Source organism: Podarcis filfolensis (genome assembly GCF_964270895.1).
Source record: "Podarcis filfolensis genome assembly, chromosome: 7".
In the NCBI taxonomy this organism is placed as follows: Eukaryota; Metazoa; Chordata; class Lepidosauria; order Squamata; family Lacertidae; genus Podarcis; species Podarcis filfolensis.
The window spans coordinates 3,605,164-3,621,018 of NC_139603.1; the positions used below are offsets into that span (position 1 = coordinate 3,605,164).

The following is a 15,855-nucleotide window of genomic DNA, read 5'->3' on the forward strand; positions in this document are numbered from 1 at the left end:
TGCTTTTAAATAAATAATAGATAAATTAATTAATGAAGGATAGGCCTATCAATAGCTGTTGGGGACTCCTCGGGATACCTCAATGAAGCCTCCATGTTCAGAAGAAGTGCACTTTGAAATACTGGAAATGGGAAGGTGGACAAAACTCCCCCCGGTTTGATCCAGCAGGGTTGTTCTCCCATTATTACGTTAAATGATGCCATGCCGAGCTTTTCATTCTTTTCTGGGGCTTAGCTTCCATGCCATAGTTTCAAATATTGTTGGGTTCGGAGGAGAGGACAGGTTCAGCTGGTATGCCAGCTGCTGCACTCCTTCCCAGACAAGGCAGACTAGGCCATTGTGACACATCCAGATGAAACTACTGCAATATGTTTGGTGTGCAGCGACAGTTGAGAGTTCATCCAAGAGCACATTTACACTAATTTTATGCCATCTTTGTTGGCTCTCTGTTTTGTTTCCAAGCCTAATTCAAAGTGCTGTTTTTGTTTTGTTTTTAACCTTTAAAGCCCTAGTTGCTTTAGGACCAAGGAAACAGAGGGACTACAAATGCACCTGCAGGTTGAAATCCTTGGGGGAGGCCTTTCTTTAAGGTCTGCCACTATTTGAAGTATGCTAGATGGGTACAAGTGAGAGAGCCTTTTCAGTGGTGGCTCCCAGGATTTGGAACTAGTTGCCCTTCAATTGTTTGCTCTTAGATTGTATTCCAGTCAGTTTTCACTCAGGTAATGGCTGACTGCTCATCCTTCTGTTGCCAATGTGTTTGCTCTTATTGCCTCTCCTGCTATATGTTGTTTTTATTGACTTTTCCTTGATTATTGTTTTATATGCTATTGTGAGGTGAGGGTGGGTGTTCTCAGGCAGTCGCCTGAAGGATTCATCAACAAAGCCACCCATCACACAGCCTGATATGCCCACCCAATAACCACCATCGTTCTACTAAACTAGATTATACATCATTAAATTAAATCTACTTGCTGGCAGATCTTGTCTTTTTAAATGTTTTGTACAGCACCTAGATTCAAAAATCAATATTTACCTATTTATACATACATAAAGAAGAGGAAAAACAAAAATTTTTTTTCCCTTCCAGTAGCACCTTAAAGACCAACTAAGTTAGTTCTTGGTATGAGCTTTCGTGTGCATGCACACGAAAGCTCATACCAAGAACTAACTTAGTTGGTCTTTAAGGTGCTACTGGAAGGGAAAAAATTTTTTTGTTTTGACTATGGCAGACCAACACGGCTACCTATCTGTAACTGTATAAAGAAGAGGAGTCTGGATTTGATATCCCGCTTTATCACTACCCTAAGCGGCTAACAATCTCCTTTCCCTTCCTCCCCCCCAACAAACACTCTGTGAGGTGAGTGGGGCTGAGAGACTTCAGAGAAGTGTGACTGGCCCAAGGTTACCCAGCAGATGCACGTGGAGGAGCGGAGACGCGAACCCAGTTCACGAGTCCACCGCTCTGAACCACTACACCACACTGGCTCTCATCTCTTTTTTCTAGGAAACTAGGTGCTGTTTCTAGAAAACTCACCATGAAGTTACAGTAAGTTCCACACTTTTTAACAACAAAAAAGAGGTTGTTAAACCTGCATACCATTGAGTACCCCTGAAAAGTAATAGCACTGCATACATCTATCGTACCAGATATTGAGACCCTATAACACTTAAGACTTTATAGCTGGTACTATTTTGCTGAGCGAGATCCAGTCAAAAGCAAGCACATGCTTCACTTTCTCGACCTGCAAACAATGCCTAACTTGGGCTTTTGCGTGACTGTCACTCTGTGCCTCAGCCAGAGCTTAGCAGTGTCTTCCAGACACTGGTGTCACCCACTTATGCACGAGGCTCAGACTGGATCCTGCCCTTGCCCACTCTCCTCCCCGCACAAACAACCCCTGGCCAGGCCCTCGGGCAAGGACCGAAGAGGATTCCGCTCTCCGCTCTGAGTCCCTCTCGGGTGGGTGAGGGATCTGGTTCCCGAGAGCCTCCCCGCCCGCTCCCCGCGCCGAGGGAGGAGCTGCGCTTTGGCCGCTTCCCGGCCCCCGGGCGCAGCAGGAACTCTTCGCCGCGGAGGAAAGAGAAAATGGAGGCCCCTCTCCGCTAGCTCGACGCCTCGCTTTCCTCTTGGGTCTTGGAATCGAGAAAGATCAGGGTGGATTCAGGGATCTGACCTTGCCGATCTCAGGGGAAGATGGCAGCTGAGGGGAGTCCCAGCAAGAAATAGCTGGCCCTCGGTCTTCGCCTCGGGCGTCCCCGGTGGCTTCCATCTCTGGATTTTTGTGCGTGTTTTTTTTAAAAAACGAGCTAAACCTGTGCCAGTGTGTGTAATAAATATAGTATTAAAGACAGCCCTGCAGTTATCCCAAGCTCCTTTCCTCACTCTGGCATGCACCCGAGTCAGTGGCTCCGGCGCGCTCTTGCGCTGCATTTCGGGCGGGGGTTGTTGACACCCCGAGCTTCCCCCGCGGCGCCCCGTCCTGCTCGGAGCCGAAGTCGAGTTTTCCCGCAAGCAGCTGGACGCTCCCCCCCCCCCCCCCGCAGGCTGCGTTTGCGCGATTCTCGAAGCATCAAGAAACGGGTACATTTGGAGGCGCGGCGCAGGCTCAGCTCGCTCCGGCAACTAGCAGCGCTTCAAAGTTTGGCATCCTACTTTCGCTTGTTTGTGTGTGTGTTTGTGTGTGCGCATATCTGTGTGTGTGCATATGTGTGCGCGTGTGCTTAAAGGGGAAGCCCCTGCACTGGACAACATGCTTGCCGGCCTGCCCTCCGAGCGCGGGAGGGGGGCGAGGAGCCACCGAGGGGGCGGGCGAGGAGCGCGCGCGCGCGGCCAAAGGCGAACCGGCGAGCAGGGGGCAGGATCGGGCTGGACTCGTCCGCGCCGAGCCGAGACGGGGGGAGACCCGGGGGCCGAGGCGAGCGACTCCGGCGGAGTTAAGGCGGGCTCGGGGCTTCGGGGAGGCAGAGGGAAGCCCGCCATGGAAGCCCCCGAGACCAGGCCGGCAAGAGCGCGACCTGGAGGAAAAGCGGAGGACGGCGGCGAGGAGCAGCAGAAGGGCCGGCTGCCAGGGCGCTGCGCCTGAAGTCCGGTCCGGGTTTTGCCTCCAGCCCCGGAAAGCGGCGAGAGCGGCGGCGGCGGCAGCAGCAGCAAGAGCAAGCGGCCGCCCTTTGCAATGTGGTCGTCCGCCCGCGCCGGTGCTCGCCGAGCGAGGCTGTAGAGGTGGCTGGCCGAGAAGCGGCTCCGGCCGAGAGCGAGCGAGCGAGCGAGCGAGGGCTGCCTCCGCCCGCCTTGCGCAACTTGCCCGCCCCCCCCCCCGCCCTGCTCTCCTTGCATGCCGGCCGCCCTCTGCGTCGGGCTGGGCAGCCCCCCCGGCTGAGGCGCCAGGCGGACGCGGCTGGGCCACCTCGGGGCAGGTGCCGAGAAGACCGGCCACCTCAGCGGGGCGCCGCGCGCTCCGGATCGGGACCCGGAATCCGGCGGGCGGGCGGCAGCGCGCGCGCAACGCGCACACCCAGTCGGACTGCTGCTCCGCGTCCTCCTCTTTCCTCGCTGCTCCTGTTTCGGCTCCGGCTGGCTCGGCTTCGGGTAGGTGCAAGAGTCCAGGGCCCCCTCCTCCTCCTCCTCTCTTTGGCTGCGTCCGCGAATGCGGGGCGGGGGCAGGAAAGTACCGCGGAAAAGTTTGCGGCGGGGAAAGGCTGGCCTTTCCCGGCGGGGCTGCCGGCGGAGCGGCGCAGGTCCTCTGGCCCCGTCCCCCTTCGCCGCCGCCTCCCTCCCTCTCTCCCTGCCTGCCTTCCGGGGAGGTGTTGCCGCCGCCGCGGCTCCTGCAGCAGCCGCCGCCGCCGCCACGCCGGTCTCAGATCAGTGGCTCCAGACAAAAAGCGAGCGGGGATTTCGGGTGGGAGCCGCGCGCGGGTCTCGGCAGCGCCGGCGGCACAGGAGGTGTGTCCCCCCCCCCGCCGTCGAAGCGGGCGGGCTCCCCCCCCGGCGAAGTCGCGCCCCCCCCCCCAGCCAACCCGGGGCAGAGACCTGAGCGCCTTCTTTCGGGACGAGGCCGCCGGCCGCGGGCTCTGTCGCCTCTGGTAAGTGGCGCCCCTCGGCCGCTCTGCGGGGTCCCGGGTGCTGTTCCGGGGGGCGCGGGGAGCGCGCGCTGCGGAGCAAAGTTTTGTTGGCGAGCTTCAATCTCTCCCCCCCCCCCCCGCCCGTCTCTCCGCATAAGGATCTGGAGGTGGACAGATGCCAGGTTCTGGGGCGCAGGATTTATTGCGCGCCCGCCTTCCCTCCCGCCTCTCCGGTCCCTGCGCCCCCCCCGCCCCCGGGCCGCCTAATCGGTGCTTCGTTTCCCAGGTTACAGCCGCGGTGTCTGCAGCCAGCCAGGCGTTGGAGGCGGCGGCTGGGTCTGGCTGACCCTCCACGTCGCGCCGGCTCTCGCTCGGCGGATTAGCGCGGCGCCCGGCCCGCCCGGAGCGCCACTGCGGGGCTGTCAGCCGCCTCGACGCTGCCTTCCCCGCCAGGGGCCGCCGAGCCGGGGGGAGCCCGGGGGCGCTTCCTCGCCTGCTGGCCGTCGGGACGGGGCGGGGGGGGGGAGGCCGGGATTGCTGCCCCGCCACTGATCTGAAAGGGTTGCGTTTCAGCTTCACCCCCTGGCTCCGGACTGCTTGGGGGCTGCAAAGCGGAGGAGCTCGCGACCCCCGGCGCTTCCCTGCACTTTGAGACTATTTTGCAAACTGGCAGAACCGCTTGCGTCGGTTCTTCTGCTTGCCTGTTGCCTTTCGCCCATGTGGCGGCGGCACTTCCCCCTTTCCAGTTTGGTAGTTCGCCGTCTGTTTCCAGACTTTCTGGTCGTATGCCATTCCGCAGAGTTGTGTTTGTGTGCTGGTGCCTGCGAGGGACTCCTTGGGGGCGAGCCTGCCTTTCTGGCAAAGGGGCTTTCTCCTCCCCCAGGGTCAACCCTTTCCCAGGGCCTGATGGGGGGCACCCCCTGCCTGGGCCTTTCCTGCCTGGGAGCCTCATCTGACACCCCTCCCCCAGCCCTTCTCTGGAGACTCCTTCCAAGATGGCACTGGGGGCCTGGTCATGAGACACAGAAATCTGTGTCACTGCCTGCCCAGGGGCAGCTTGGTGCTTCCCCTCAACCAGCGCAAGAGTCTGAAGTGAGTGGAGTTGGGGATGAGAGCACTTTCACAACCCCTAAACTGACCGCCTCTTCACCTCCCAAGTCAGGGCCTTCTTGATGGGGGGAGGGGTCTTGACCCATTTTACCTGTGGTTTCACGAAATGTGATTTGCTTGTTTTTGTGTTCCACTGCTTACTGTGATGGATGGCAAATGCCAAATATGTGCCCAAGAGGTGGTATACTACAACCTCCTTCCGTTGATGGACACTGCATTGGCAATCCAAAACCAGTGAGCATCTTAAATGTAACCACGCTGCTGTTTAGAAGGCGGGGAGTAATAGCAGATAGTCATGATTTGAGTGTCACAAATACTGTACTCAAGCAAAGTGCCCCTTCATAACATGGGCAGAGCCCTGCTGGATCCGGCCCGTGGCCCATCTAGTCTAGCATCCTGTTCTCACAGTGGCCAACCAGACGCCCATGGGAGGGCCACAAGCAGAACCTGAATGCAGCTGTGCTCTCCCCCTTGCAGTTTCCAGCATCCAGTGCTCAGAGACATTCTGCCTCCAAGAGTGGAGGTAGAACACAACCATAATGACTGAGAGCCATTGATGGCCTTAGCCTCTGGATTTGTCTAATCCTCTTTTCAGAGCCCTCGAAATCATTAGCCACCACTACAGCATGTGGTGGTTGGCTTTGGGGAGGGAACTTGGTGGGTGGGGAAAGTGCGGTAGATCTCTACATACTGTGCACACGGATACTTTTAGCAACCAGTGAGGACTGGGCCATCTGGTGTCAGCAGTAGAGGACATGCTTTGACCTCATTGCTAGTGTCCCCCAGTGCAGCATCCCACAGAATTGAATGGCTTTATCCACTCTTACGAGAGTAAAGGAGACAATATTAGGGCATGTCCCTGGTGACCTCAAACTTTGGGAATCCATATTCATCTGCATTCACTCTGTTTCTTCATCACTTGGTGTGATGGAATTTTTGGGACAGACAATATGCCATCTTCAGTCCTTGCCAGACATAGTAGTTTATCCAGTCATAGTCCCTTTAAGACTTCCCTGGAGATTACTCTTTCTGGTTTATTTGGCTTCTTAATACATTTTTCCTTTGCTCAGGTGATCAGTTCTTTAAAGTGTGGCTCATACCTATGGACCATAACCACCAACAAAATTGTATAGAAAGAGAGATTGTGATCAGAAGTCCAATGTGTTCAAGGCTCTGCTTTCTCAGACCACTCCAAAGATCTTTTACAAGTGATGGTTGGAGTTCCCAGGAATCAGCCTAATTGTGGGAGCAAAGAACTGTAAGATTCAGAATGTTTGGGAACCAGCTGTCAGTGATGGAGGGTCTGGGCCAGGGGTAGGCAACCTAAGGCCCGTGGGCCGGATGCGGCCCAGTTGCCTTCTCAATCCGGCCTGCGGATGGTCCAGAAATCAGCGTGTTTTTACATGAGTAGAATGTGTGCTTTTATTTAAAATGCATCTCTAGGTTATTTGTGGGGCATAGGAATTCGTTCATCCCCCCCCCCCCCAAATATAGTCCGGTCCACCACATGGTCTGAGGGACGGTGGACCGGCCCATGGCTGAAAAAGGTTGCTGACCCCTGGTCTGGGCTCTCCTCCGCCAAAGTGAATCTTCTTAGACACCTGTTGCTAAGAAAAGGCTACTATGATCAGATTTCTTTAAGGTGTTGTTCCTGCTCAGTCTTGTGGCATCAGGAAGAAGTCTGAAATGACCTGCTGCTGCAGCCTGGCCTTTAACAGGCACGAGATGAATTCTCTAGGCTTCTTGGTCTCAGTCAAGGTGACATTGCCACGACTCAGTGGCTGCCCTTTTAAACAAAGTAGAATAGCATGATATCATTTGTCTGGCTGGCCTGCAGATATCCAAGCTTGCCAACTCTTGGGAGATTTGGGAGCGGTGGTGTCTTCTGCTGTAGTCTCTGGAATTTAGTAGTTCTGAAATGATTCTGTCAGAGATTTTAGGTAAGAGATCTGAGGGACACCAGTGTTCTGGCAGTCTCAGGTTTTGATAGACAAGCGTGATACTTGGTGGAGTAAATCCAGATGGACTTGCAGACAGGTGCCATAGCCCTGGTAACGGCATTACTGTTTGGAGCAGTCCACACAGCTGACCTGCAGTGGTTGTGATGATGTCCCAGCAGAAACAATTACTTATATTATTTCTAAAATAGAAAACATGTATGCAATATATTAGTTATGAAAGTTGTACGTGTGAATAAGTTATGGTATTTCTCTTCAACATATATTGACGGCAATATATGCTAACTTGCGTGTGCAAAGTGATTCATCTCTCAGTTAACTACAAATATGGAAGGAGAGCAGTTAGCTGTTGTTTCCTCAGTTTGCTTCTACTTGAATACCTTTTGCTCCCAGAAACCTGCCTCGTGGATGGTTTTGGGAGCAAAATATGGCTAAAAATAATTGTGTAAAGCCTGTGTAAAGTCACCCAAGCCAAGAAAATTGGAGCTGAAAGTGCAATTCCTGCTGTTCTTTCCTTTTGTGCTTCGAGAAGTCTTCAGACACTAGACACTTATTTTTTAATTTTTTCTTTGAACTATCAAAACCTACCAAACATGAAAGGGAATTATAAGAAATCATCTGCACCTGTTTTTTGAATAGTGAACAACCTTCACCAGGTCCATGGGAAGCAATCTCCCAGTAACTTGCTTTCCCCTGTCTTAATGTGAGAACACTGCTGTTAGAGGAAATAATTCTCTTCATAAAAATATAAATATGGGTCACATGTAGCCTCTTGCCCTTCACTACAAGTACTTTTTAAAGGGATATTTATTAAATGAGAATAATCAATAATAATAAAAGACTGCTGGTGTTCCATGAAAATTAAGAAACATGAACAAAATCTGATCTCATAGGACATCGAATTTCTTTAGGATTAAATAAGATCTCATGACAATTTCAAGGGAACGATGCCCACTTACCCCACACTTGATGTCATAAGTGATATTTGGTGTGGGGCAGGCAGAGACGTGGCTGCCAGTGCACAATCATGAGCCTTAAAGTGTGTTTCTTCTTGTGCATTGGCTAGGGAAAGGAGGTTTTGGCCCTACTTCCCCCAGCTAAATGGGTGGGAGAGCCACAGCCTGCCATTTTGCTCAAGGTTTTCCAAGTCAGCTGGCTGCTGTGTGGGAACCCACCTGTCAGTCCTGTGGTGTCATAATGGTGTGTGATTGACGGGTGGTCTGTCCTACTCGGCAGAGTTGGCTCAGAGTTGGTGGTACCAGATAAGGATCTGGCCTGTGGAGCCAAAAAGTTTTCCCACCTCTATTCTAGGAAGATTGATAGCTTAACTCAGCGGTCTATTATTCTGCAAGTAAAACTGCAGGAAAACCTGCCTATTATCCTTTTGTCAGGGAGAACTACAGCTGAACTCTGCTCTCCATATATTTCAGGTTCTAGGCAATCTGCTTCTTCTGTACATTAAAGCTAGCACTGTACGTTATGAGAAAATGACAGTTCAAAGTACTGGATGAATGAAATCAATGTAGTAAATGGGAAGAATGATTTAAATGTAGCTTCTAGTTATGTGAATGAAAACTGCTCTTTGAATGAACTTGTCTGGGAGTGTTGTTGATGTGCTGTAAATGCAAAGCACACATTACAAAATTGAAGTCTCTAAATGTGGATCGGTCAGATGGTAACGTTTTGTTTCCATTGAGCCAAAATACACATTTTATGATTGCAAATAGTACTGATAGGAAAAAGACCTTCACTATATAGAATATTTTATGTGTGTGTTCCCCTTCCACCAATGAATTTAAAAAGAAGACACCCCTGCCTTGGTACTTGGAGATTACTGCTGCTTGGGTGGATTGTCAGTGAGCTTGTTTGGACATTAAGACAAACTATCGTGATGGGAATGAGCCACAGTGAGCCTCTGGCTTATGTGGGCACCCCCTCGCCCCCTTCCTCCTCCTCCTCCTCCTCCTCTTCCAGTGCAGCCATGAGAAGACTGGAAGTGTTTGCTTGTTTTTTCAATTAAGTGCAGTCTCCTTTACTTAAGAATTGAATTGCGGTTAAACTTCAACTATGATTCATTGAAACAAACGAGCTTCCATAACGAATGGTTTGAAGTTTGCTTGTTTTCAAATAAACCATGGTTAAGATTAACCATTGTTTGTCTAGGTACAGATAACATGACAAGGTGTGTCTGCCATTAAAATGGAAGCCAAGTCCCTGCTCTCCTCCTCACAGCTACACCAGAGGAGGAGGAGGGAGCGCACAAGTATGAGGATCACTGTGGCTCATTCCCATCATGATAAACCATGGTTTAACACAATGGCTGAACTCCATTTATATGTACCAGTTGTTTATGAGCATAGGAAGTTATGTACTGGGTCAAACCAATTGTCTGTCTACTCCAGTGCTTCTCATCTAACTGGAAATGATTCCTAAGGCTTTGGACAGTAGGTTTTTTTCCAGGCCTGCTGTCCTCTTCACTGGCCATGTTGTGATTTCTGCATGCATAGCATGCGCTTTACCATTGAACTATGGCTCCCTCCCTTCATGCTAACATGCACTGCTAAGGTACACAACAACTTATTTGGAGTCCTGCTCTTGGTGATAAACTTTCCCATGTTAGCCCTCTTCATGATGTCTGCAACAAGCATTGTGAATGTCCCTCATTGCACTGTGGCTTCTTTCCTGTGAGAATGTTTTAGATTTCCCCCCAGAAAAATGCATCTGATTGCATACTGATGCCTAGCAGCTGAGATGTAATTCTTTGTTCATCCCCACCCCCTGAGCTTTGCGTGGCTCTGGCGGTGGCACCAGCTGTGTTTCTGACCTTGGGCTTCCCTAGCTGTCCCCCTCCCGTGTTTTTTTGCACACTCCAGCAGTTATGGGTGTCTGTGTATATGGGTGCACAGCTGTCTGTCTGCATAGCCTACATTATTATTATTATAATTTTTGAAAAAGAGATCAGCCCACTGTCCAGAGAGGAGAGCGAGCACAGCTGGGCAGGAAGTCGTGAAGAGGAGGAACAGCAAAGGAAAGCGGGAGATAAACCTGGACAAAACAAAACGATGAACAATTGTGGCAGAGGAGGAGGGATGCAGTGTTGCGAAATGTGGAATTAGTTCTGAGGCCGTGGCGCTAGAGCGGTCGCTAAGCTAGCTTGGCACTCGGCACGATAAGCTTTGTTGATCCAGGTGCAGTTGGGCCTGCAGATGCTCATTCCAGAATTTGGCTAGCAAGAAACTGCTGCAGCCCGAGAATGACTGAAGCCCCAGGACTGGTCCAGCTGCAGCAGCAGCAGCCTGGCAAGCGGACTTGTGAAATTAGCAGGCAGAGGAGCATCGGGAGATGTTTGCTTCCAAGAGTCTGCTTTCAGCCTTGGTCAAGAGATATGGTTGTTTTGGCTCTGGCAGGGGAACAGTGGTGGAAATACCAAAAGCATGGATGCCTTTTTTCTTTTTGTCATCCATCCTGAATCAGAATAAGTTACCTTGTGTATCCTGGGAAAGCTGCTTTGGTATTCTGAAGGACTTATGCAGATTTTTTCAGGTTTGTGGTAATCTGTTCCGGATTGTTCTAGTTCACCTGAGGGTGGTCTTTGTAATGTATTTCTTTATTATTATTATTGTTGTGGTCCTAAAAATACTCAGTTACAGCAAACTTTAGTCACTAGTGAAAATCAGAATTCAGTGCAGTCCCTAGAGTCTTCAGTACGAAGATCTTTGGGCTCCAAATATTATATAAAATCCTGTAAAAATCTTTAAATATCAGGATTTTATCTCTGAGGCCATTCAGCGGCCAAAGGCTTTGTCTTCTCCAGGATGATCTTTTTCACCATGTTTGATGAGAAGTAAGTCCCATTGTGTTCACCTGAACTTGCTCCCTACTTGATTCAGGATTGCAGCCTTCGTGGGGCACTTAAGATACTGACACAAAGTGCTGGTTTGTGGTTTCTCCAAGCCACAGTATGGATGATGCCCTATACTACTTTTGTGGTGTAATAGACAAGAGGAACTGATGCCTTTTCATTTTGAAAGGATTTTCAGAGCTCCCTTGTTTGAAAATAGGGGGAGTTTGTGGAATATCTGAAAGTTGACTTAGAGAGATTTGGATTGTAGGTTGTAATATCTCCGTGTGTAAAGTTTAGGATAATAAATTGCTTTTGCAAAATATGCTATATTTAAAAAGTCCACAGAAACTTTCAGCATTTGAGATACGGAAAATGTTACTTGTAGGTTTAGCCATTTAGTCCTATTTTGTTGGGAAAATTGAAGTAGATTGTTAGGAAATGCAGATGACATCAGAGTATCTCTAGGGATGTTTATAGGACTCAGTTTTATTTAGACAGCATGATAGGCATGGAATTTTGGCTGTGGCAAAGTTAAGACTGGTGGTTCATATGGATGGTTTTTTTGCAGTACGTCTTAAAGGGTGTGTCTTGTGATAATGATGTCTAATTAATGCATTTTATTTATTTATTGTTAAAATGGTATACTGCCCTTCATCTGAAGATCTCCAGGAGGTTTACCGTTTACAGCATAAAAATGCAATATAAAGACACAAACTCCATAATACAAACAAGAACAAAAACTAATAACCCCCCTCCCATAAACATGTTTAAAAGGATATAGGATGTCAATTTTTGTGATGTTTTGGCAAGGTGGGCTTGGGCAGGTGTGATGCTATGTGTGTGGTTTGCCTTCTGGGGCTGCTGTGGTCAGTATGGTTGTGATGTGCCTGAGGTGTGAGGGTGTGTGTGTGTGTGTGTGTGGCACTGTATATTGGAACACATTGTGAATGGGTGGAGGGATTGTATTCTCAATGATAAGTTCAGCCCACTCTCAAGCATCTTTCCTAACCATCACTGTTGCTACGGTTGGTAAAGAGGAGATGCCCTCCAGGGCTTGGGAGTAAAAACCCCATGTACCTGGCAGGTAGAGCTCCAGAGGACCATCAGCTCCACACCTGGAACTGAGCTCTGCTCACAAAAAGGCATTTAGCAGGTGCCTGTCTGCAAAAGGCACTCTTGGATGTGGTTCATGGTATGTTGCAGTGTTGTGGCATTGTAAAAAAAGATTTTACATTGACGAGTTACGTTGTCAGTTTCATTTGGCGGCTTTTGTCTCCCAAACCGTTCAGTAGCCTGAGATTGATTCAGTGGCACTTTAGGGTTTTTAACCATGTGGGGAGCCTCCATGAGTATAGGAGACCCCCTGCTGCAGACAGCAGTGGGGGGGGGGATGTTTGTGTTTCCTTAATGCCCCTCATGCATTTACTTCATCACTAACTCTGACCAAAGAGTTATTACAGCATAGCTGAAAGCATGTGCAGTATTTCTGAGGTGGTAATGATGGCCAGCTCTCTTAAAAGCTGCCACGTTAGGGGGGAAATATTAGACTTAATCATTAGAATTTATGTTGTTTGCAGGAGAGGATACTGGAAAAGGCAGTGTTGTAAATAGCAGTATAGCTTGCTTTGCTTCTAGTACCACATGTACATACTATTTCTGGTACTATAGGAAATTATTAGTTTGGGGATTATTTTGAAGTGAAATTTGCACAATAAATAAATTTGCTCTACAAATTCTGAAATTTGGTGTCACAGGAATGTCCTGTGAATGTCTGCAACCATATATAGGCAAGCTCTTGCTGTTCTGTGTATGTTCAAAAAGTGGGAGAAAGATTATTTTTGAGCTAAAGCATTCTCAGCTTTCACATGTGAACATAGACATTTGCAAAATTTCAGACAAGCTTTGTAAAACAAAAGAGTTGGGAACAATTTTGGGAGTCATTCCTAGGTAGCAGAAGCTTTCAGTGTGTAACAGGGATTGTAAAAAAAGAATTATGAGACTTGAAATCCACAGAACCTCAAAAAAAGAAGGGATGTTGCTTTTCTGTCAATACGTTCAGCATACATGGACGGCTTTATTTGGTCTTCATGCATATTGCTTGTAAAATTGTTTCAGAGCCTTAGCAGGAGGCCAAAGAAAAACTGGTGATGTTACAGGAATCTCTGGGGAAATGTTTTTAGGTGTACAGTCATATTTCACAGGATGCTATGTAGGCCAGAAGGCCTGTCTTGCGTGCTGCTGCTGAATAGCCAGCACCCGACATGAACCGAAAGGGTGCTCCAGATTATTCAATGACATGAAGGAGAATTCATGGGTGCACGCTTGGAGCCACTTTTAAGCTTGCAATGGGCAGCAGCCAGGCTGGAAGTGGTGTGAGAGCCATGATTCATTATTTGCTTAAAACCAAAGGTCATCACAAAGGTCATCACATGACTCATGCATTGGTTCTGATGTGGCTGACAACCAAGCAGGAACTGACTACACGCCAGAGTTCTCTGTGGCACCACAGGTGATTCTGGGGTACATTGTCAGCCCATGACCTCTGTACTCTTATGTCGGTGAACTACCTTGCAAGGCTGGAGGGCTGGCCAGCGATGGCAAATCTTCATTTCCTTTCTCTGTGTGAAATTGTACATGCAGCCTGGCATTTACGCTCATCTCGCCATGCACAGTGTGCTTTCTCCTTCTGGCAGATATGACAAACTCCAGCCGCCTTCCTCATCTCCACGGTTGGGAGTGGGAAGAAGACGGGCGGTTGTTTGGTTTTTGCATTGCCAAAGTACTCCGGGTCCCTTGGCTGCCCAGCAAACTCATTGGCACCCTTTCCAGGACTGAACATGCAAAAGTGCAGCAGAAGCTGAGCAGCCAGGCAGGGACAAGGTCCTCTTGACCAGAATTCTTTGCTTGGCTGTCAGAAGTTTTGGACCCTTGCTGGTCATCACAGGACAGAACTAGTTGTTTGGCATCAAACCTGGGATTGGGAATTCTACGCTTGCTTCCAGCAATACAAGTGAAGGGCACTTTGGCTGTTTAGCCTTCATCCCACTGAGCTGCTCCTTCCTGGTTGGTTTTTCTCTGCAGCCTAGCCCTGAGATCAGATTTGCCAGTCAGGAAAAGCAGCAGGGGGAGGATTAAGCCCCCTTGCAGATGCCCCCTCCTTGTCCTCACTTTTTGCTTTGAGAACACAGGGAGGATGGTAAATCTTGTATTTGCCCGTCAACAGTGAGTTCACTTCTGTTCCAGTTTCTGTAGCCCTCCTTTCTATTCCACATTGTTACAGAACTGTGTTTGAAAAATGCTAGCTGTCCTAGAATCCATACACAGCCGCTCCGTTTTCTGTTAGTTTTGCAGGAAAATCTCGCAGTGCTGAGCTGTCCAACTGCTTTTGAAACTTGAGAGTATTAAAAAAAGAAAGTAAGTTTGTGGTTCAGTGGTAGGAGTCCCTGCAGGGAAAGTGGTGAATCCCGCGTCTCTTGTGCTGTTGATTCATCTGGGTCTCTGCCATTATCTGCAAACAGCTCCAGTGTTTGTCCTTTGCCCATGGTCACCTCTGTCTTGCTGTTGCCTGACCAGCAAAAGGACCTTGGCATCATAGTGAATTGTTCCGTGAAAATGTAAGCACAGTGTGAAATAGTGTGCCAATCCAAAATATTTTTTTGGGGGGTGGTGGGTGGAATTCCATGCAATGAGTCGTTAGGAAGGGGACCAAGAATAGAGCTGCCAGTATCATCATGCCTCCATGCACATCTGTGGTGCAACATGGAACACTCTACACGGTTCTAGTGGCCTCGCCTAACAAAAAAAGGCATTGCAGAGCTGGAAAGTGGGCAGAAAAGGAGCAAGCGAGATGATCGAGGGGCTGGAGCAACTCCCCTTTGAGGGAAGGTTACAATGCGTGCGGCTTTTTGAATAAGAGGAGACATGACAGAGATGTATAAAATTATGCATGTTGGGGAGAAAGTAAATAAAGTGAGCCTTTTCTCCTTTCACAATGCTAGAATCCAGGCTCATCCAATGAAGTTTAATGTTGGAAGATTCTGGACCGTGAATAGGGAGGCATTTAAACTGTGGAAGTTGCTAGTGCAAGATGCAGTGATGGCCACCAGTTGGATGGCTTTCCAAGGGGATGAGACCAATTCATGAAGGATAAGGCCATGAGTAGGCAACCTAAGGCCCGGGGGCTGGATCCGGCCCAATCGCCTTCTCAATCTGGCCCACGGATGGTCTGGGAATCAGCATGTTTTTACATGAGTAGAATGTGCACTTTTATTTAAAATGCATCTCTGGGTTATTTGTGGGGCATAGGAATTAGGTGTTCTTCTTTTCTTCCCTCCCCCCACCCCAAAATATATTCCGGCCCCCCACAAGGTCTGAGGAACAGTGGACCGGCCCTCTGCTGAAAAAGTTTGCTGACCCCTGGGTAAGGCCATGAGTGACTTCCTCACACTCAGCCACAGCTCTACAGGGAGCAGAGTGGAGAGTCGCCCCTTGGTTGCATGCACAAGGGAGTTGCCAAGGCATCTTCCTCGTGCCTGACAGTTAGGTCTGACCTGGGGGTGGAGTGGAGGACAGTCAGCGGCAGCGCTGTCGCCCCTTTCCTCTGCTGGGCTTCCTCCGCCCCCCTTAGGGATATGCCCTGTGCGCCCACCCTGGGCAGCAGAAGCATACCCCCCCCCCAGTCTTAGTGCTGATCCAGCAGGGCTTTTTTTAAAAAAATGTTCAAATCTTTTTGCATCATTTTGTGAAAAAATATATGAAATATAGTAGATTTCAGCTCAGCATGCCTGTTACGCAAGCTCTTGCAAAGTTAGAAGATATGCATAATTTTGGTGCAGATTAATCAAGTTTTCCCTGTTAACCTTTTTTTAAAAAAACGAAAAC

At 49.4% G+C, this 15,855-nt stretch overlaps 1 protein-coding gene across 2 annotated transcripts in view; it reads left to right on the forward strand.

The window, feature by feature from the left end:
• Nucleotides 1-1,922: 1,922 nt before the first annotated feature.
• The window catches only part of CXXC5 (CXXC finger protein 5), a 74,000-nt gene continuing 60,067 nt past the window's right edge, over nucleotides 1,923-15,855 (forward strand). The window contains exon 1 of one of the 2 annotated variants that reach the window (XM_083624502.1): nucleotides 1,923-2,291. The gene's annotated coding sequence lies outside the window, so the exon portion shown is untranslated. Of the gene's footprint in view, nucleotides 2,292-2,823; nucleotides 3,590-15,855 lie in introns of those variants that run through there. The other variant, XM_083624501.1, reaches the window with a different exon arrangement.